The sequence below is a fragment of the Anopheles merus genome, chromosome 3L (assembly GCF_017562075.2).
Source record: "Anopheles merus strain MAF chromosome 3L, AmerM5.1, whole genome shotgun sequence".
NCBI lineage: Eukaryota > Metazoa > Arthropoda > Insecta > Diptera > Culicidae > Anopheles > Anopheles merus.
Genome location: NC_054085.1, coordinates 15,694,466 through 15,717,419, shown reverse-complemented (window position 1 = coordinate 15,717,419; position 22,954 = coordinate 15,694,466). Strand labels below are relative to the sequence as shown.

Sequence of the window (22,954 nt, the reverse complement as noted above, 5' to 3'; positions counted from 1 at the left end):
TGTGTTACTGTTGGGCTGCTCTGACCACTGGGATGGATGAAAGGATTTACGGTAAGATGTTATCGTCATCGATTGTATCATCATTTTATTGAATCATTTCTTGACATGTGCGCCTCGTAAATCGTGTCCTCGCAGTGCACAGTCGTAAAAGCGGTTAGGTGTGGAGTTCGAAGGGAAAGTATGATTTTGGAATAAGTTAAATTGTGATGGATGGAAGATGCGTTACAAGATATTAGATTGCATAAAGAGATGTGTATGGTAAAAGAGATTGTTTGGAATCGATTTAAGGTACCACTTTATTTTGGAACTTTTGAAGATGAAGGTGTTGTTCTGCTGCCAGCTACTGCTACTGCTATTCGCAATAAGCCACTTATTTTCGCTTCCTCAATCGCATCTTGTAACTATAGCAACTATGTCACTGATAATAACTTCTTTTGTAACCTTTTCTCTCTAGCCAGCTCAGAGTGTGTGTCAAAGACTCAAAACGATACGGTTTAATCTTTCCTTAATCACTCCCAAAGCCTCGTTTTTTTTGCTACATGTTAAATTGATACATTTTGTTCGTAAGCCGCGCAAATGTTTTTTTTTTTTTTCAGGGTAAAAGAATTTCGTGTTTTTCCATTCTTTGCACGTGTCGCCGATCACTACCTTGCGCCCAACAACAACAACAACAAAAACTTCGAAAAAAAAACACACCCCGATCGTACTTGAAAGTAAAAGCCTGAAAAGACTGAAATACGATATCATAGCAGCATGAAAAAGGTAAGGGATAAATCCTTTTTCTTCTTCTTCGTCTTCTTTTTGTCGCCCTCAGGGCTGCCGTGCCTGTCCCTTCCATAACACGAACAATATGTCTCACAATGCTTGCTCGTTCGCATGCTTGAAGGGTTCGTTCGCTGCGAGTGCGAAAGGATATCGAACACTTGTCCGAAAGTGGATCGTAAAACATACCCGAAATACACACTCCCAGACACTTCTCAAAATCGACCGGTAACTGGGTGTGTGTGTGTGTATGCGTGTCGTATTTTTTTTTTAAAGTAAATCCAATTCACTTCGAAGAAAGCTTTAAGCCGTTGCCGGCATAATTGAGCGCTCAACCGCTTGCCAAACACACACACACACAAACACAAGCACGAGTATTTTGTAGAACATAATATACGCGTGTGTGTGTGTGTTTTTTCAACCTTTTTTTCGAGGACTTGATGGCTCGATGCTTTTCCATCGTCCACCGAGCGATGGCGGGCTCCTTTTTCTGCACTGGCCGCTAAATATTTCAAACCGTAATCCGTCTGGCTTGTTGAAAACATGCACAAGAAGGGGAGGGGGGATTGGTAAGCCAAAAGATAAACATAATTCCAACCCTCTCGTGAATTTTGCGCGCCCCCGTCGTTCTATGGCAACATAACACACCATTTATGCTGCGCACCAGGCACACGGTGTACGTGGAAATTGAATTAGAAACACCATTTCTATCCCGCGGATGAGGTGAGCGGGCAGTGTAGAGAAAAGAGGGGTGACGCCCACAAACATACACAGGCACTGAAACATCACACGCAACAGTTCGGCGGCCCCGACCGACCGCAAAGCGCAGCCTACGGGCGCAAGCTTCAGCAAAATCATTTTCGCGCAACCCGCCACGAAAAGAATAACCACCGGCAAAAGAAACCTTTTATCCACCGAAAGTCGAGTTTGCCGTGAGCGCGGAAAGCTCACAAAATAACAGACACACGCGTGCATACACACACACACACACACACACACACACACACACACACACTCGTACGTTACGGGGAAACTGAAACGTCAACAGAGGGAGAGCAAATCCACAGTGAAAACATCCAAACTCGGAGGAAGAGTTGTTACTGAATAGGAGGCCGTGGTCGTGTTCGCTGCACTTCACGCCACAAGCGACAAGCAGCAGCTGCAACATCAGCAGTAGGAAGAAGATTTACTAAACCCAGCCCTCGCAAAAAAAAGAAGGAAATTGCTTTGCGGGGCCGTGCAACAAACGGCTCTGTGGCGTATGTGTGTGAAAATTTGATGGTGCATGTTTTCCATATTTTGGCACGGTGATGGGTGGTTTTGTCCTTGGTCATCGTTCTTTCTTTCTTTCATTTTTCCCCCATTCTACCATGTCATAACTGCTGCAAAAAAGGAGCTAAAGCAGAGGGGGAAATGAGGGGAAAAAGGGGAAGTGGAAATAGCGACCGAAATCATTTCTCCAAGCTACGCGAGTGCTACGTCAAACGGCCAAACTGTTGCGCCCGGAAAATAAATAAAACAACACACATACCACCCAACCCCCTCACAAAGCATGATGAAAAACAGCCCCAAAACTCCCAGTGGGAGGTTATAAACCGAAATGGAGGGAGGAAAATTGAGACATATGTAACACGGAACGTCCAACCGGTCTACCAATCCACACGGGCGCGCGCTCGCGCTCGCTTCTAGTTTGTTGTGGGGAGGGCAAAATTTGAATTTCGCTAAATTTTTCATAAATGGTTCAGCTTCTCTCTCGCTGTTTTTTTTTTTTTTCACACTGCCAAAGGCGACTGAAACGTGTCCGAAGCCGAAGCTCGTTTGTACAGTGCCCGTAGTTAATGAAACCATTTGTAGACACGCACCCGCCACAAAATTGGACCATATGAAAGGTTAGCCAGGTGAACCGCGTCCGTCCATCTGGTGCGACGGAAGCGTCATCGTTTCATGTGCGGGCGCCCAGTGCGAGTGCGTCCAGGGGAGCGTTAAAAAGGTAAAAAAAGAAGGCCCCGTGTTTCATAAAGCGATAGACGCATTTCCATAAATAGGACACCTGTGATTGTACTTAACTTGTGTGTAATGTTTAGAGATAAGCTACGCTTTTTGTTCGACCAGCGTGACTTTGATGTGTTTTCGATGCTGCGATTGCGAAGTTTGGGTGAATTGGGTGAAGTAATGAAGTCAATTCCAATGACTAAAGCTGTTCGTAGTATTGAAACCTAAAACTAACGTAACTTGCATATTGTTGCAATATCATGAAAAATGGAGATGAAAGGTACGAGATAGGTTGAATATCCATTTACATGAATAATAATTCCTGAAAACATTGGAATACAGTATTTGCAAATCAACATCAATGCACTAGAATAAAATAAAGAATTTTGTGGCCAAGATTTTTGCGACCAAGAATTTTGCGACCAAGAATTTTGCGACCAAAAACCCTTTTATGCCGAGACGAAACTCGAAACTTTGAAAAAAAGACCGTGGATGAAAAATGTCACAGTCACAGTTACCATAGTAATAAGGATATCAAGTAGCAGGCATCAACAAAAGATGCCTAAAACGATCTCCAATAAAACACACGCGCCCTGTTGAATATTTCAGAATTCATGTTGAATGATGATTTTCTTTTTACTTGATAGCTTGATGCAAAATAACGAACTGACAGACAACTTAAGGCGCTTTAATTCTAGGTACTAACCAAATTGATCGTTTTTTAAAGGAAAAAAGGCTGTGCTTGTTTGTGGTTATTTTGCATTAATTTTAGTTAAAAGTCTGCAACATCTGACAAGCTACAAGTCATCCTTTATTTACCGATAACCGTTGCAAAGGTTAAACAAGGCCCGCTTCTCAGCAGTATCAAAGTGCCTTTTCTTTATGCAACACGTGTTCTATTTTCTGTGCCATTTCCCAGAAGCCAAGCCACACGCCGCTTTCACTCACTTTTTGGAAGCTGCTGTGCTGTGCTTAGGTCCTACGATGAATTAGAATACCCCGCAATAGCTTCTGCGAAATGTTTGTTCAATTACTCCGTTATTCGTTCGAATGCTCTGAGAGCAAAACACCACACTCAAATAGTTCATATAATTAGGAAAACAAACAACAGCATGTTTGACCAGAATGTAGCTGCGTTATAAAAGTAGAATAATGCGAATATTCCCCCCCAAGCGCTCCAGAATGCAGTCTGTGAATGTGAGTTAATTGCAAAATTTTATCATCACCACCATACCCTGCCCAGCGAAGCGTTTCACATTAACAATATAATCGTGGGCCCAAAAACACACCCAATGCACAGGATCACAGAAAGGTTAGAATAAAACTACATTCCATGCCACCCCACAGCTTTTATCGATTCCATAAATTCCGCCGGCACACGCTCCGATGCATGCATGGCTTTGCAAAAATGCAATCATCGGTCGTCGGGACCTCGTGCCTTTCGGTGCATTCGGCACTCGCTCGGTCGCTTGCGGGTTGCGCTCGTTCGATGCAACCTCCTCGTATTTAGTCTGCTTAATCGAGCGTGTGCAAAAATAAAACGACCCATAGCGAGGAATGTGTCATCGTGCGGGCAATGGGCTAATCTCGGACCGGAACACACGTGAGGTAGTATGACCCAATTCGGGACCCAGTATGTTTTATGTTCATTATGCTGCAGCTACCTGTATTTTCAATGTTCGTGTGGTTCGTTTTTTGAGGTTTGTTGGCAGAACTTAAAGCTCCACAATTGAAGCTGTTGTTGTAGGAATGGTCGAAGGCGACCAGACGAGTGTAGTGGCTTATTTTAATAGATGCCAGAAACCGTACTCATAATCCCAACTGTTGTCCCAACTTGCACCGTAGAAGCTGAAACTCCTGTTCTACGTGCTTTACTTCTAAATTAATTTCCTTTCCTACGACTGTTTCTCCCTTCCATAAAGTTGTTCGATTTCGAAACACTTCCCTGTTGCACCTGTTAGAATGGGCAGATGGGTCTGAACAGCAAACGGATAGTTTCAATTCAATGGGAAAACTTTTCTGCCACAGAAACACACACACTCACACATAAAAAAGAAGTCTACACAATATCACGAACAATAGTTTGCAATTGCTTTCAAAAGACGCATCCGAACCGATAGCAACTTTGTCCCGGGCAAGATTACGTGGTGTCACTGTGTTGCTTACACAATCGCCCACAAACTTCTTACCCAGCTCGTTGCCGTCGTGTTTTCTTAAACCATGCTGTGGAACATCTGTCTTGCCAGCGGTCATAAAACAGCGACGATCGTGCTGGCCATAAAAAAGCGGGGCCTGCTGAAACTGAAACTGGTGCCAGTTCCCAGCTGCAAAATCCCCCCCACACGGATTAATCACCCATCAAAACAAACATTATTTTTAAATCCCAAAATACACCACAGTCGAGAAACACACAAATTAACGTATTAATTCCATACCACTACACAAACGACGCGGTTTGGACAGGTTCACATCTTAATGGTTGCACTGTCATTAGCTTGCTGGACGACCGAAAACTCCGGGTCCCTCCGATGATGATCCCATCGGTGTATTGAAGAATTGTGATTTAAAATTCCCTCCCAATCTCGAATGCATTTTGCCGGTTCCCACCCCTCAGGGCTAACATCAAAAACCACTAACCACTTCCAGAGCGCTGGACACCATCGTACTGTGCGCCAACACTATGCCCGGGGTTTGTTGTTTTGCTTTCAAACACATAAAACCGTACAGCGTGTGTGTGTGTGTGTGTGTGTGTGTGTGTGTGTGTGTGTGTGTGTGTGTGTGTGTGTGTGTGTGTGTGTGTGTGTGTGTGTGTGTGTGTGTGTGTGTGTGTGTGTGTGTGTGTGAGCGGGTTAGAGGTCGCAATTTTGGGCATGGGAAATTTTAAATTCAATTTATCATCCCGTTTTTTTATTTTGTCGGCCGCAACAAAAACAAACATACAAACAGCCCACACAATTTCAGCACACATACACAGCCGTACACTACTACCAGGGCATTGTATAAATAAAATATTCATATGCTTCATGAGCCTTCGTCGCTTCCAAGTAGTGCACCCGGCCGGGCTGATTCGACACACCCCGGGCCGGTCGGTTGGTCGGTCGGTGGTCTTGCCTGCTGAGCTTTCGCATTTACTGCCATATGTTCCGGACGGACTTCCATTATTGTAGTAGTACCCTTTCCTCTCTTCTCTGGGGCGCTCGTTCGTAACTCGTCAGAAAATTCGGCGAAAACCCCCCATTCCAACACGTTCCAACACGCTATGGGTTCCAACACCCAGCGCGGAGTGTTCTTTTGGGGTAAGAGACACAAAATAAAATGTTTAGGATAAATCGGAAAATCGGCTCAAAATTGTTACGATCACCTGCTCCGCGTTCCATTTGTGTTCCGGCTGACGCACACACGCTGACGCCCTGGGGTTAAAGGTTAGCAGGAAATGGAAAATGGCGCCACACAAATGTACAACATACTCATCGGCATTTGTTCTTTTGTTTGCTTGGTTTTTTTTTGTTGCTGCCGAGATTTTGGGACGAAAATGTCATTTCATTAAAAATTTCACACACCATTCCCGGCCGCACGGCCGCACTGAAAGTGCTTCAAACGAAAAAGAAACCGCGTTTCTTCTGTTGCGAGTGTGTGTATGTGTGCGCCTGTGGATTTTGTTGAGGTGGTTGGTGAAGAGAGGCTAATTTAAAATGCAGTTTGTGACGCTCGCTAAAAATAATACTTCTGCTCCATTTCTTTCCGTCAGTGATTGGGATGCATTAAGTATGTATTAGAATGAGTTGTTTTTGGTTTTTGTGTGGCATTTTACGCTGAGTTCTTTTTCGTGTTTTTTGCTGTTCTTGTTTTATTGAAATGTTGTCAATCATGCCATTGATTTGCCCTAAATTAAAGGTACTACCACGATTTTGTTGATGGTTTGATGGAGGTGATACAATTTAGTGATCTTTTGGATTAAATATATTTCAACAATACAAATGGAAACTTAGAGGATCTGGAGAGCTTGATCCTAGTCGCCAACAAGCAATTTTCAAAGTTTAAAAGGAATATTTTTGATTTTAAATAAAATTTACAGTGTTTGTGCTGCTCAAAAAAAACAATGTAGCATATCTGCTCTACTGAACATATTATAATACACACTATCAGCTGTCGACAGGCTTTGCAACACACTTTGGAAAGCAAAAGTCACACCATTGGAACACATTCATTATAACACACGCAGCAAATCAGATCACACCATAACAACGCAACCGGAAGAATTCAGGCCACACCTGAACCACACAAAAACAATTGTGACACACTTATCTACACCAACAGGAGCAGTTTATGCATTATAACCCAAAGCTGGAACAGTGTAAGCATTAAACCCAAAACAGGAACTTAGTGACAAAAACCATCGTTCTTGTCAACAAAAGGTCAGATCATGGCAAGTCAGATTCGTTCGGACTGTCAGGATAGGACTATGCCCATCCAACATATCCCGACTTCTCAATTAAAGAATGTACTTCTGTCCCCCTACCCAAAGTAAGGCCTCTAAACTCCAGCGTTTCCGGTAAGGAAACCTCCTAATAGTTTCTATGATCGCCTAGACGATCAAGGGTCGAAAGTCCGCTTCGAAACAGTATCCACCTCAGTTCTGCTTAATTCGGCAAACGATGATCCACCTTAACGATGTTTGAAGGCCACCCTGGCCAACGCGAGTTCAAAGTTACTACATGGCAATCGTCCGAACATACCACATGGCGAGCGTGACTATCTCAAAACATACCACAGCATCAAAGCCTTTCATAATACTTGATATAAATTAAAGGACATTAAGATCTTGCGACGATGTCATTCTTATGTTCTTAAGAACCTTCTAAACCTTCTTAATGTCATACATTTGCTTCCGTGTCCGTGAAAATATCCAATAATATTTCTTCATTCCCAAAAGGTTTCTAAATTCTACCCCATTTACATAAATTATGTTCCACAAAGATTCAACCACAAAGATAATCATCATTCATCTGCCCCTGTATACATCCGATCGCCATCCACTGCCACAACAAACGGGCACCATAAACTTGTTACCCAAACGTGTTTAACCTCAAAATAATACCCCTTGTTCGAAAAAGGTCACTAAGCTGCCAAAGCTCGTATCTCGTTGGTTTCTTCATCATCCCCCCCCCCCCCTCCCCAGCATCCATCTAATCCATTCTCACTTTCACAAAGTTGTTCACCCGGTTGTAACTTATAACCCTATCGCTTCCCTTTTCTCCATTTCCGGTCGAAAACACCTGCGTAACGGAAACGGTTAATCGCACGATTTCGACCCAATACTCAAAGGACACACGCTTCAGACAGAACCCCAAAAACCGCATGTTGGGTAAACTTTCATCGCTCATATATTGGCGGCGCTGTTCCTCTCGGTTTGAATCAAAGCATCCACGTAACCACAAAGCTGTCCTATATGAAGAACACACTCCAACTTTCCTATCCGACTTTTCACTTCTCATGTGTATGTGTGTGTGTGTGTGTGTGTGTGTGTGTGTGTGATTGCGGGGATCTTTATCTCTTCCTCGCGTACGTGACATAAACTCCTTGGTGAAAAGTTTCTCCCAAGAAGCAACAATTTGCTGTTTGTTGTAACCCCTATATTCGCATCATGTCAACTGGTGGTTGAATGTTTTTTTTTTTTTTTGCTACGAGTTCTTCCCCATTCATTCCCGGCGTTGTTGTGCTGTAGGAAGTTGAGATTGCCATTTGCTAGTTCCGTTTATTTCCGTACCCCGCTTCGTACGGTATCTTCATACCGCCTGTCCTTTCAACGAGGATAAGATGCTCGTCCTCCGTAAGAGCACTCACCAACGAGCATATGAGCACACTCACACGACTTCACTGAAGCCGCTCGTTTCCTGCGGTCTCGTGTAGTTGCTTTGCTTTCATAAAACAACTTGTGCCGGATAATATGCTAAAATCCTCCCAGGCACTGTTACAGCTTCCAGGTCACCCAGCCCTATCAACACCTTCTCCCCGGTACTATACCCGGGTGGCGAACAACAATGTACTGCGTGTAAAGCGTTGCCCTTTTTGGCCATGGATACGTCACCACAAAGAACTTACCGCGATCTGTGGGGCAACTGCTTCGTCATCACTACTGTGTGTGCCCTTTCCTCGCTGGCACTAAGCGAACTTGGTAGCGTGAAAAGTGAAAAGATAACCACCACAACCTTTCCATCGCTTCCAGCCACACCGAAACAAGGTGGGATGTTTGTCCCCGCTGGCGATGATTATCGATTTTACAATTTATGGAGGGTTTTCGTGTAACTGAGCAAAACTTTCCGTCCGTCCCGTGTGCAAAAACCGTCTTTCGTGCCCCGCTGAGAGAACCGGCAGCAACGACAGCAGAAGTATCAGCGGGTAGCAGCATCATCGTTGTCATGATCGTGATCGGAGCAAACCGCCCACACTTTGCAGTGTTTTGTCGCCCATACCTTCATTTAAGTGCACGAATTACAATACTTGTTGGGTTTAGTATTTCCTTCGGTCGGTAGCATATGGTGAAAGAACTTGATAGGTAAAGGATGTTACCTGCGTGCCTTTTTCTCACAGTACCCGCAGTTCAGGGTGGGCAGCACCGATAAATGACAATTACGAGGGAAAGTAGTCAGTAATCACTATTAAATCCAATTACTTATACCAAAACACATGCCTTTCACATTTTTAGTATATGTTTAAGTATAAAGGATAGTTGTTAAATCCTTTTTTTTTAATTTCTTATAATCATGAAAGATACATTTCAAGTGCATTTTAATATATTTAAGTTCATTTTACCATTCAAAGAAGGATTTAAGCAAAATTTAAGTCCCTAGTGGTCTTATTAATATTGCCATAATAATTTTATAGCATTTTTATAGCAATAGCTTTTCTGACTCTACAAACAGGAAACATAGCTTCTCCAGCCGTGTCAAGGTTTAAAGAAATACATTATTGTACAATGTCCCGAGTTCATCCCTGCTAACTCTTCCAAATTAAAACTTCACCCGTATTGCCCTCGCTAAAGGCGCAAACTTTTTTATTCGAAACCGGTGTCAAGAAAAGTTTCCAACCTAAATATATTCCTTTTTTACACTCATGTTTTCACCTTCCAAAACAATGAACCAAAAAACTTTCCCTCCCCGAAAATGCTATGATATCGCTGGCAGTGGAAAGTAAATTAAATTTGTACCTCGTTGTACCGGTTGGGGAGAGTCTATGAATCGCTGCTAAACTTTCTATCACCACTGAAGCCATGGTGTACGTGTGAGAGTATGTGTGTGTGTGTGTGTGTGTGTGGGGTATTGGTACGGTTCCAACTTCCAAATTGCCTGGAACGCAACCGGTGGTCTCCGGTAATGGACTGAGCTGCTAACAGATAGCCCCCAATCCCCCGGCAGGACCCAGCGCTGGTACGACCGCTTTGCCGATGGGTAACTTCGCATCCGGCCGACACTGAACACACGCGCTGGGTGAGGTTTGAGCTGGGTAAGAATGACTTCCTGCGAAGAGGGGGAAAAGCTTTCGCTTCATTTCTGCCCCCTCTGCCCTCTTACATTTCCTTCGCTTTTTGACACTTTCATCAACTTTTTGCTGCAGATGCCTGTAGCTCCATTCTGTGTCTTACATTGTAGTACGAGAATGATCGAATAAAGAAGGAAAAAACTAAAGGATTTTAGTCTGGCAGAATGGTTAATTCGGAAGAGAATTTTTGAGACTCATAGCACAAAAGCTTTCATTGTGGCGATATGCGTAGTAGCAAGCAATGGTAATTAGGGAATGGTATTGTCAGCCTCAATACACTGTCTACGGGTTGCTAACTACCTGAATCCTCTTTCCACTGAAATAGCCCACCAAACTGTAACATAATTTTGAACGTAATAAAATGTCTGATTTATCGATTTCAATATTCGCTCAGTATTGATTCCTGTCCCGATACAAAAGGGTTAAGGCCATCTCGTCCACTCCCATCAATATTGGAATAATGGCCCTACCTTAATGGCACTATTAGCTGGTGGCAACAAAATCACATCCACATGCTCGTTACACCCATCATTCAGTCTTTGTTGGATTGCTTTCCCCATCCACCTCGCCAATCGATTCGCTCTGTTTCAAGTCCAAGAACACACTCACCCGCTCCTGCCTCTAGTGGCGCATACACTCTCTCTCTCTCTCTCTCGCGTACCTCATTACGGCACGTCCAGGGCAGTCAATTTGGAAACGGATTTCCTGCCACAACCACACGCATTGCGCTGATCGCTACAATCCTGATCAATGGTGCAAAAGAATAACACCAACTACCTCACTACTCACACTCTCTCCCTCCCGCTTTGTCTACCACTCTTTTTGTGGATTATTTTATTTCTCCCTCATATGATAAATTAATAGACTGGAAATACATCCACAACAATAGCGGGGTAGTTGTGGGTAGCGGGGGGGGGGGGGGGGGAGGGGGGAAATAAATACCACCAATCCGCACACAGCCGCACGCGGTGGCAAATAAAGCATGAATGGACGCTGGAATAAACTGACCAGCGCTTAATCGGTACGCTAATGAAATGTGGAGCAAAGCACGGAGCAATGGCAGCATTTGGGGAAGGCACGCGTGATAGGCGGAAGCCCGCACACTAACGACCAGAAGGACGTACTGCAAATAAACCGTTTGTTTTCGTTTATTTATAAACCAGCGGTCCAGTTTTCCATGTGTGTGTGTGTGTGTGTGTGTGCGGGGTCTCCTGATTTCTTTTTTATTTACGATTGAAAAATATGTTCATGTGTTTTTACTGTTTTATTTTAATTCGGTTTTGGATTGCATGCACTGACCGCTGGGAGCGGCTGCTAACGATGAAGATGATGACAGGGAGGTTTGTTTTATGACGCAGCTATTTGATCGATTCGGCCCATCAACGCTTGAAACAGTAACGAATACACCAACCACAACGACAACAACAAAAAACAAAATAAGAACAAAGGGAAGAGATGAACTACAGTGAGTGTAAACACTGTAACACAATGATGGAAATTGATTAATTAACTCGACGGGTTGTTAATGCAAATCAATTACAAGCACCATAAAAAAGAAGAAATTTTCATTGGAAAATTAGACTAAATTAACTGCGCTATAATCTCAAATGAGTATTTTATTGAATGTAAGCATTCAGCTTTCCATAAATATTCGTATTTACTCCTGAATGTATGCATTCTGGTTTTAAATAATGATATCAAACGCAAAACGCCCTAGGACGTCCTTTTTATTAATAAAATACCGTAACATTTTCGTAATACAATCAATCCCACTTTTTGATGACAAAACTACAACTTTTTTATTCCTTTTACGCTACTGATTGGCACCTTCCAGGATAATAAAAATGGGCTAACAAATAAAATTATTTTGTCCAACACTAGTGCAAATTGATTAACAATATTGCTGCACAAGCAAAATTTCTTCTGCAACTAAACTCAATCAAACCATCCCACTCAATCAACGACACAAACTGCCCGCTGGCATGGCAGTAGGTAGATACAATCACCGTGTTGTGCGTGACAGCATCATCTCGACCCTTATCCTGCCTGTCATCCTGGGCCAGGAAGCCTGGAGGATGTGTGTTTGAGGGTGCGAATGACATGCCTGTCTGACTAAATGTTAAATCAATTACTCACTAGGTGATGCAATTCATTGGCCTTTCCACAGCTGGATGCAACACACACACACACACACACACACACGAGAGAAAGAGGATGCAAGAAAAGATCAATATTTACCGACCTGATCTGATGCAACACCTAACCAGTGGTGGATTCCACCAGCAGGGGAAGCACCGAAGAAAAACTGTTGACTGCACCAAAGTGCAGCAGCAGCAGCAGCAGCTTCTCGTTCATTGCTAGTAATAGAACTTTATGAGGCTGCGGCTCACGAGAACCAACGACCAACATATGCACTCCGGTCACGTTCAGACGAGAGATAGCCTCCCGTGACTGCTGCAGTCCGTACACAAGCCCATACAGTCACAGGTGTTGCATTGGCAGCTCGAAATGTCATTCGATTCAGTTTCATTATCGTGAGCCCACTCATACACTTTGGCTTAATTGAACAATTCAACAAGAGGGGACCGCTCGCGTGGACGCTCTAGCGCAGGCAGTACTACTGACTATTGCATGCCTATCAGCCTAGCCTATCTCACCCGCTTATAGCTAAGCTCAGCGAGGCGTCCTCGTGGGAAATTCCCGGATTGCAGGTCCTGGTTGATGTCTAACATTCATCCGGTAATGTAATAGAGCTGTTACCATTAATACGGCCTATTCTTAGTCTGTTTGCAATTGTACGTGATTGTACGACCTTGGTGGCTTAATGTTGATGCTTCTGTTACGGTGCAATGGCAACTGTGCAAAGAGAAGCGGCTTAATGCTTCAGAAAATAATTTCAAATGAGGGACATTTCAGTACATTATTTCTTGAGCGTATTCTGTATCAGTCTGCTTGCACCAACCTTATCTATTTCCCGCACGTTCCGAAAACATATGTCCAAAGCTGAATAAATACTCATTATCGCAACCCAAAAAATAATGATAAGCTTTCCGCTTGCTGCTGACGTGATTAACCTGCGCTGCACACCTTTGCAAGAAAGTTCATTTATATACGCTTTTCCAATATTTTTTTCCTTTCCTCCGATTCCCGAAATAATTTCCCCTTAAAACCATTTTATGCGTGAGATATTTACCGAGCTTTGCGGTGCGTTTGGAAATCTCGACCCATGACGTGTACATCTGAATTCTTAAAATCCCACCTGCCTACTATGGTTGATTTGCCAAAGCACTTCTTCTGGTTGAAAATCCTATGAAATACTTCGAAGCATTTACCGCGTAACATGCTAATTTTCTACAGGCCCAGATTGGTTCCCCAGCTCTGCCAGAGATACGCCACGCCACGGCAAACACGCGGTATCGATCCAATTGGGCGAACAATAAAAAAAAAAGCTGAAGTTGTGTCCCGTGACATCCCGAAATTTATGGCGCGGTTCAATTTTACGCATCGTGACGATAATAATTCCCGCACAACCCGCCATAGCATAACACAATCGGTTCGTGTGTATGTGCGTGTGTGTGCGTGTTAGGAACGCATCGGAGTGATTGAATGTTAATTAATTTATGGAATGTTAAAACAAAGCAAAACATATTTCAATGGCATAAAATGATGTGAACAAATAATGGAGTGTTTAACGATTTCAGCTCGTCATTTTGTATGGAGTTTGACAGATGCGTTGGTTGAAATTATTGCTAAACACTACACTACACTAACACTAACGCAAATTTCAACCCTTGTTTTTCTTTAATAAAAACAATATAAAGAAATGCTGATTCGTCATATGCTCGAAAAGGCAAGCTCACGTTTGTTTGAAATTTTGTAATTAAACAAAGCCAGATCTGGATAGACGATAGTTGGATTTATGGCTTTGGTCGACATGATGAATTTCCACTTTTCTATGGAATTTGGCAGATCGATGATATGGCTACAAATTATGCAATTTAGACTTTGTTTGAAGGTATGGACTTTGACTAAATACTTAAAAAACACTCAATGACTGAATATTTGTTTAGAATAATATTAAAATTCTTTTCGTTTTCTCCTTTCAAATTTCAAGCATCATTAACGACAGACAAAATTAATACAAATTTGAATGATGATTCTTGTTCTACGGAAAGACCAGTAACCCACCGGCCAGACCTGCAGAAATCTAGTGAAAAACACACACAAAGCCGCCACCCATCGCGTGGGCTATGATAATGATATTCTAATTTTTCATTCCACGACAACGAGCTAAACTGTCCACCAGCTGCTGCTGCCAGCAGGTCGTTATCGCTGCTCTTAGCATAACTTGAACTCCCGTTCTCCACACATACAAACGGATGCATCTCGTTACTCGTTACTAAATGACAATAAAATTATTCCAATCGGTATCATCGGCCAGCGAAAACTGCAACCAGAAGCACCAGCACACAAACATCAAGTGGGCTCTCCAGAACGGACCAGTTTTGGAACCGAATGGAAGCGAAAAATCAATTATATTTCAACTTTGATGACAAATTGCTGCTTCGGGAGTAGTTCAACACATCGAAACAAAAACTCTTTTTTAAAGTACTCTGCTGCTCTGTCAACTCTAATTACTATTCATGACTTTGTTTGCATTCACCTTCTTTATGCAATGATTCACATTCAACACAAACTTCAAAGCTAAAGACACGACACTCAACCGTCATTTCTAATCCATTCGATCAAGCTTTTTGTTTGTGCCAGTGGCACCGCAACACTTTATCATTGTAATGAAGCTTCAAGCAACTCCCCACTTTTTTTTTGCTTTGGAGAAAGACCTCCCAGCGAAACAACGAAATAAAACAAACAAGCGAACAAACAAAAACGCCACATACCAACACGTTCGGCAAGCAATAATCATCAATCGTTCGGCTCCTATCCGAAGGCGACAAGCATCGTTTCTCCAGTAGAAGTTGCCTTTTTTATAATCTCTAGCCCGCCTTCCAGGCACCCCTTCTCCCCCGGCCATTCCTAATGGCAAACAAATTAGTGCCTTCTGGTGGTGAACCGCCCACTCTGTCCGGCAGTGGCAATTGCCACACCACTCGAGCTTGGAAATGATGAAAATGAATGACAGCAGTTTTGCCGAAACGGTTCGAAACGCGTTGGCACTTCTGCTCTTGAAGCAGCAGCAACATTAGCAGCAGTCCTCGATGGCACTGTACGATGGGAGCCAATCCCCCTCCTGTAATCAATTAATTTACGATTGGCCATCGTGAAAGATCGTGACCATCGTGGTGGTATCGGAAGTGTGTACCAGGTCCACACACACACACGGCTTACAGGAGTTGTACGTGTCTAACGGAGGAAAATGCCACTGGATGCCAAATGGATAAAACTTCACTTAGCACCATTCATCATTACGATGTCGTCGATACTGTCGATGTGTACGGGCTGAATTTGAGATCCCTTAAGCTACTAGGATGTGCTATGTAGTAGAGTGTTAATCCGTCCGTTGCCAAAATGAGAATCAATAGCATTTTCTATATCAGACACATTCAAGTTTTCAATTTTAAAGAAACTTTAAATGGAACATAAAAATAGAGCATAAAAATATAATCGATTAATATTAATCGTTATCATTCAATGCTGCTATAACCTGCCATAAAAAAATCCATCACTCCATTCATCACTTTTCAATCGATCAATCTTTGCTGAGCGTTGTAAGTAGGTTCGAGAAATTGAACATCATTCATCTGAAACCATAAAAAAGAGCATTATCTGAAAATTATAAACTCAAATGCTGTAACTTGCTGGTTTAGGGCTTTCCCCAGCATATACAAAAAAAGTCATAACGTTGTGCCATAAAACATGTATCATTTATGAACAAGAATAATTTAAAGAAAACATCAATAAAAGCTACCCTCTATGCTATGCCCTGTTTATGGATATTATTATGAAACATATTATCAGCGTAAAATCCTGTTACAGTACACACACACACACACAAAATCGCGGCTCGTCAAGCGCTCAACAAAGCAGCTTAATACTAACGAGATCTGAATCAATCGTGTTCAATCATTTTATGATTTTTCATCGAACCATCGATTGATACCCTATTTCCACTTTACACCCACTTTTTCAAAAAAAAAAGATCCTTTCCGCGGGAAGATGGGATGAAAAGCGCAACCAACAACAGCTACGAAAAAAAAGGTGCGAAAGGTTCTTCCAATCAGCGGAAATTCCCAGCCACCTCTCCGCCAATTCTGCCATAAAATCACACTAAGTAGGATTGATTTTTACGATTATTTCTTCTTTACGACTTTACGATGCGACTGGAGTGGCAACAGCTTCACCTTACCCACCCGTCCCGGGAGTACCCGGCGAACTGGGAAGATAAAATTTACATTAAACGTCACCCGCTATTGACTGCTGGATGGCGCGCTGGACAGCAGCTGTGCGGGGCTCTCACCGCGTGGAAGCTATTTTTAGACACCGTACTTTCCATGCAATTTGATTCATTCGTTTTCGTTGACTGAAAGTGAATGGCAGATGAATCTCTGACTTCCATAATGATTCCACCGCTCGACTGTTGAAATTTTTAATGTCCCTTAAGGATTACTTTTTCAGCTTTGTTTGGATCCCCTGCACTAGCTAAATATTGGCGCTTTCAAATATTTTGATATTCGATCAACTTCATTCCAATCTAAACATTCGCGTGCTTATGCTTGCCGCAAACGCTTCCCTTTGCTATCGGTATCCCCGATAGATGCAGCTGCCTCAAATTTCCCATCAAAATTCACAGCAATAGAAAGCGCCGTTGAAAACTACCTTTCGGCAAACAAGAATTGGGCGGTATGTGTAAGTATACCGCCCCGTCTGTTGTGTGCCATTCCCCAAGCGTGCTGGGGTTGCATCCAATCATCGTAGAAGTAACACGCTTCGGTTAAGCAAATTGAGCTCATCGAGAATGCTAATGCTCTGACGCAAACTCTTCCCTGCCGCATCAGAAAGCACAAAATGCTATCCGATCTCCGGAGGGATTTTCCTCCCGCTTTTGTGTGACCTTCGTGATGGTTCTTTGTTCTCTACTGCTGCTGCTGCTGCTGCTACTACTGCTGCTAGGAGAATGCCCATCCCAGCAGCCAGCAGGACATGCAATCGGCAAAAGCACATGAAAATGAGCCCTCGGGAAAAAGGGCTGTTGCAAACCAGCTGCAGTGCTGGACCGTATCTAACCTTTCCTGTATCATCATCATGGGCAGCACCACCACACGGGAAAACGTGCACGAAACTCATTATGGACGAAAGTTTTGCCGGAGCTTTGGAAGATTGGAAGTGTAAAACTAAGGTAGTTAGAATTATTCATCGGTTAACGTTGGCGGGTTTCGTTTGTTCTGGGCGACATTGTATTGTAGGGCCAATTAGTAGATATGCGATAAGCTGTGTGACTACATAAACACATTTAAGCGCTTCCTGTTGGGCGTGGATGAATGGTATACAGTCAACAGGTATGTGTAACGCAACACGGGTCGTGGGATCAAATCTCAATTCTAGACTCGTTGTTTTCAAACTTTAAAAGAGGTCTTTTTCACTAGTAGCACATCAAGTGCAATGTTAAAATGAAACTAAAGTATATCCTACAAATGCCCACACAGTTCCGTGTGCCTTTTAAAGAGAACTTGAATCATTCTGCAATAACTCCTACAAAACAAAACGTATAACAAATTAATAGCTATTTAATAACTTTATTCCACTTGAAACAGCCTTCTCCGGCAGAGATTGTGCTTGTATTTAATAGGCTCGTTAGATGATTTTAATCCAAAGAATACCATTACACACAGTAAAAGCCTGAGAAAGCGAACAACTTCGCCTCACACGGAAAACAACCAACTGTGCGCTTCGGTACGGCGTGTACGGTACAAGACGCCTTTATCCATATTTTAACAACCATTCGCAATGAAAAGATTTACCCACCGGGGTAGAGAGCTCCTTTGTCGTCTCAACTCTTGTACAACTTGTGATCGTGAAGCAAAAAAGAAAAACAACAAAAATAACTACCACGGCAGCACGGAACACTAAACGTGCAACAAAGAACCTTCGCTTGCCGTGTGCCATTCGGTTGCCGTGCGCTTCCGGGGCTGGCGTATTGACTGAACTGCTGCCAAGTAAACTCGATATCTTGACCATGGTTAACGGAAGTCGAAGCCGAAATACAGGTACGCCGATCGAGGGTGGGTAGCCAATAATCAATAATGCCAATCGCGCTGGCAAATGGCCGTCGAACGACACTTTGTTCTACGTTCGGAAGCAAACCGGCAACAGGGGAAAGTCGGCTAAAACTGATTAAACTCTTTACCCCTTTTGCGTCGATTGTTTTTTTCCGTAGGTGAATTGTTAATTAATCCTGTTTACTATCGTGAAGCAAAACTTTTTCCCTCCCCGACTTGACTTACCGAGCGCTGGTGTGTTTGGTGCTGGGCTCGCACACCGAAACCGTCACGCTTCGATGTCGATGTTCAAACGTGGGATTGCCGTCCCGCCGGTTCACTTTATTCGCTGCACAATCGGCTATAAATTTCCTTCGGCAACGCAGCCAGACAGCTGGAATCGACAGTCGTCGGACGAAATCGCTTCTTGCTTTTGCTTTTCCTTTTTTTCCCTCCTTCCTGGGCTTCCCCGTTGTATGGTTCACGCAACGTACCGGCAACACATCCTGCTCGGATTGGCTATTGTTCTGAGCCACGAATCGATTACTACTACCACGGCTAGCTGCCGCCCTGCTTCACTTTTCCGCTCAAACCAATGCCAATCCACGGGAACTAATCCGACAGCCGGGGAACTGTGGATTCGCGCACTAAGGCAACTGGCGATAGTTGGCGGATTTGCTGTTTCTTTCTTTCTGTTTTCCTCTCAATTAACCTCACTCGGTCTTAAACCTTCTCGCAAACCTTGCCCGCGAACTTCCGAACCTGCTCCTGTAGCAGCGTTAGTGCGTTGGTGCAAATCTCTTCAAACCATTTGACTGCTTGACACCATCATCAAATCATCACTACCACCCTTCTTCTTCACCCGGGAAACGCGGGAAAGGATTATCGCTCGCACATCGGTTCACCAAACCGGGCACTAGTGCCCACGGGTGGGGGGGGTGGGTGGGATTTTTTCACTCGCTTACTACGAGAGCTCTCCTTCCGACGCACTCACTAATTGCTATGACCGCACACGCTTGCATTTGACAGTTGCGATCGATCGCACCTGTCACATTTGACATTTATTTATCTCCCGCAAGGCAAAGCAGATTTCATCAGCTACACACGCACCACACAAACTCGTTCACTCCATTTCCATTATTCATCGTGGTGCACACTCACACATCACAAACAAATACACGAACACTTTATGCGATTAGTAAGTCACCAAGGTGGTTACAGCTAATCTTCAACCAAACCTCAACCACAAACTCCGACAGGTTAACCTCATCGTGATGGAGAGGCGGCCTCTGTTGGGACTATTGGGAACCCAAAAAACGCACTGTTAGTGTTAGTAGATTAAATTTGATAATTTTGCGCTGTACAATTTTGCCTTTTCCCCTCCGAATATTTAACAAATAACGAATATGCCTCTTTCCCACACTCATTCCCGCAGTGACCTCATTACTTCCTAAAGGGAGGATTAATATTCAAAGCACTTTTACATTACTCAAACTCCTCTCTCGCTCGCTCTATCTCTTTGCGCGCCATCTCGGGGCCCCCCTAGGTAGGAACATCAATCAGCGCTTTTAAAGCCCGTCGCATATTTCATCATTACCATAGTCTGTCCCTTATGGTAGTTGTCGGTTTGGTAACGGACTTCTCTCTCTCTCTCTCTCTCTCTCTCTCTCTCTCTCTCTCTCTCTCTCTCTTTCTTTCTTTTTTTTGTGCACTAGATCTGTTAAAATGTTTACACGCCTCTCCAAGCGCCAAATTAATAACGGAAAAGCTCGGCGCGACACGGGGTAGTAATTACTAAGAGACGGAGGGGACATCTTGCTAGCGGCAGTAGACAGGAAGGAGCCGTTTTTTTGGAACGAGTCACTCACAAGCCGGGATACTGAGCTGGAGCCGATCGTAACAAGCCAAAAAAATGAAATACACTCCGTAATTGAGTAGTATTTATGGTCAGTTTTAGTGGACGTTTAATTTGCTTTTATCATTGCGTTTCTTTGACTCGTTTGTTCCTCCCCTGACATCTGCAACTGATATTTTTGTTTTTTTTTGCTGAAGTCCTCTTCTTTGCAGATGACAAAAATGTAGCCCCTCTCACGCTTTGTTGACCAGTTTCAATTGCTTTGTCACCAGTGTTGTGGCTGATACTTGCACATCAACTGGTGGAAACCAAAAAACATCGTTTAATGTTTCAGTTCTCCCGTAAGCGAAATGAACTTTTTTCAATTTTCGTCTTCAAATCCGGTTCTCCTTTTTTTTTTGCTTTATTGCTCGCTTCAGATTCCTTCCCACCTCCCGTGGGAAGTGGCTTCACGGAAGCGAATCGCAACTGGAAGAGCATATTTTACGCCGACATAAATATAGCACAACAAGACACACAGGGCACAAAATCGAGCAAAGGAGAGTATACCGAAACCTTGTTTCATTTGCAGTTCAAGCGTTTTTGGTGCTGTTTTTGTTTTTCATTCAGTGCCTGTCTGTGTTTTGCCATTTTTCTGCCCCTTTCAGCTCGTGTTTCACCCACACACACACACACACAAAACGACACTATATAACTTCTCGCAAACACTTTTGCTACTTCCCTGACGGGTGCTGGCGATGCTGTCATAAGCTTCGGAGAAGTAGAGCGCACACCGAAACAAGAAGAAGAGAAGAAAAAAGGGCAAAACAACCGGCACACAATTTCCACGCGAACCGGTCGTTGGGAAGGATCACTTCTGCTGGGGCAATAATTTCCGTTCATTTCATCTTCGCAGCATTCAGCGCCAAACACACACGCGCTGCAAACAAACTGCCAGAAAAGTAAGAAAAAAAACACAAACTCCCCACATAAAAGTGGAAACTGGAACTTCCTGAAGGTGCACGAGATGAACGATCGCCAGACAGTACAGCGGCTGTTGCATGCGTGACCCCTCCAGAAGGGAGAAAGAGGAATGGCAAGATATAGCAAACAAAAACTACAGAAATACATTTTCCATTCCACGCAAAACTTAATCAGAACTTCCCAACACATTCCCAGACGCTGCGTCACTTTTCCGGGGGAGGGGAAGGGCAGTTGCTCTTGGCATGTGTTGAAGTTGGGAAGCATGCGTTTGAGATCGTATGGCTCACGCAAACACACACACACAGAACGCCACCCATTAGTCACTGATATAAATTAGTCACAGTTCACTGGCCCCATGCACGCATGCCGTTGCACAGCTCTACTAAGCCAAACGAAGGCGAAGATCGAACTGTCAAAACGAAACTACGCAGGCAGCGCTCGCACTCACTCGCTCTCGTTCCCCTGAGCTGCCCGGTTGCGCTAATGTGTTGAACACATGTGTCGTTGGTACTGAGGGGAATTTAATCGGAAACACCACCACCACCAGCAAGCACCAACCGCATCGCGATTGAACAAACAATTGGTCAGAACCGTTCGGAAGCAGGAAGAAAAACAGTCTGCACTCGACCCTGCTGTTTTGCCACACAGTCTATTAGCAATGCCTAACAGCTCCATCGGGATCTCGTTAGCGTGGCAGCACACCTCCTCCTCCCCTGCTGCTCCTAAAAGGGAATTCGAGCAAGTTGTGAAAATCGACCCTCCCCCCTAGGTTTGTCCGTTAAGAAAATGGTTGCAGGCAAGTTCATTAGCAGACCAAAATCACAGCGTGAATCCGAAATGTTTTTTCCCCCTTTATTCCCGGTTCTACACCTGTTTTCTTAGCTCCTTTCAACACTCACAAAATGGCATTAACTTCACATCGATCAGGCATCAACACACAGTGCTGCACCAGTGGAAACTACCGTAACAGCGAAAGGTGCATTCGCTCTCGCACAACAAGCTTAGCTCGCACGAGGTAAGCACTAATCTTTCGCGCGGTCAGCCCTTACTAAAACACTAAACCACCTGCTAATCCTGGCAGTACGTCACACCACACCACACGTCAACCTGTTCAATGCGTTTCGTTGGTTTTCAGTATCAGGGTTTCACACGTCGCCAAATGCGCGCACACACAAACACACACAAAACGACCAGCGAGAGCGACCGGGCGACCGGAAACGGGCGCACACCGTGTATATGTACTTCCAGCACCGGGCGAGTTCGTTGCGAAACTGGAACGCTGTGCCGGGTCGCACGCTTTGCAAACCCCCTGTGTTGTGCACTCCGACACTGTAGAAGGCTGCTGCTGAGCGACTGAGAGACACTCAGGCTGGGAGCGACCTGCCACACAGCCTGCCGTCGACGTTCGGACAGATGGTATTTGGAGGAGTTGGTTTGGTAGGCGGAAGTGAGTACAAATTTACGGGAAAGGATCTTCAATGACAAATGCTGCTAACGGCAAGGGTAAAATAAATAAACTATGACGCTTTTAGTTAAGGGTTCCTTAACATGTTTTTCTCAAATTATTAAATTATTCATAAGATTCCAAATAGGAAAAGTATCTTATAACGTTCCTCTGAGTGCTACTAAT

General features: G+C 43.8%; 1 protein-coding gene across 1 annotated transcript in view; it reads right to left on the bottom strand.

Moving 5' to 3' along the window:
* Positions 1–22,581, bottom strand: part of LOC121599849 — a 115,574-nt gene extending 92,993 nt beyond the window's left edge. The window contains exons 1-2 of the mRNA XM_041927947.1: positions 22,390–22,581; positions 18,753–19,804 (exon numbers count right to left, since the gene is read on the bottom strand). The gene's annotated coding sequence lies outside the window, so the exon portion shown is untranslated. The remainder of the gene's footprint in view (positions 1–18,752; positions 19,805–22,389) is intronic.
* Positions 22,582–22,954: the final 373 nt, after the last annotated feature.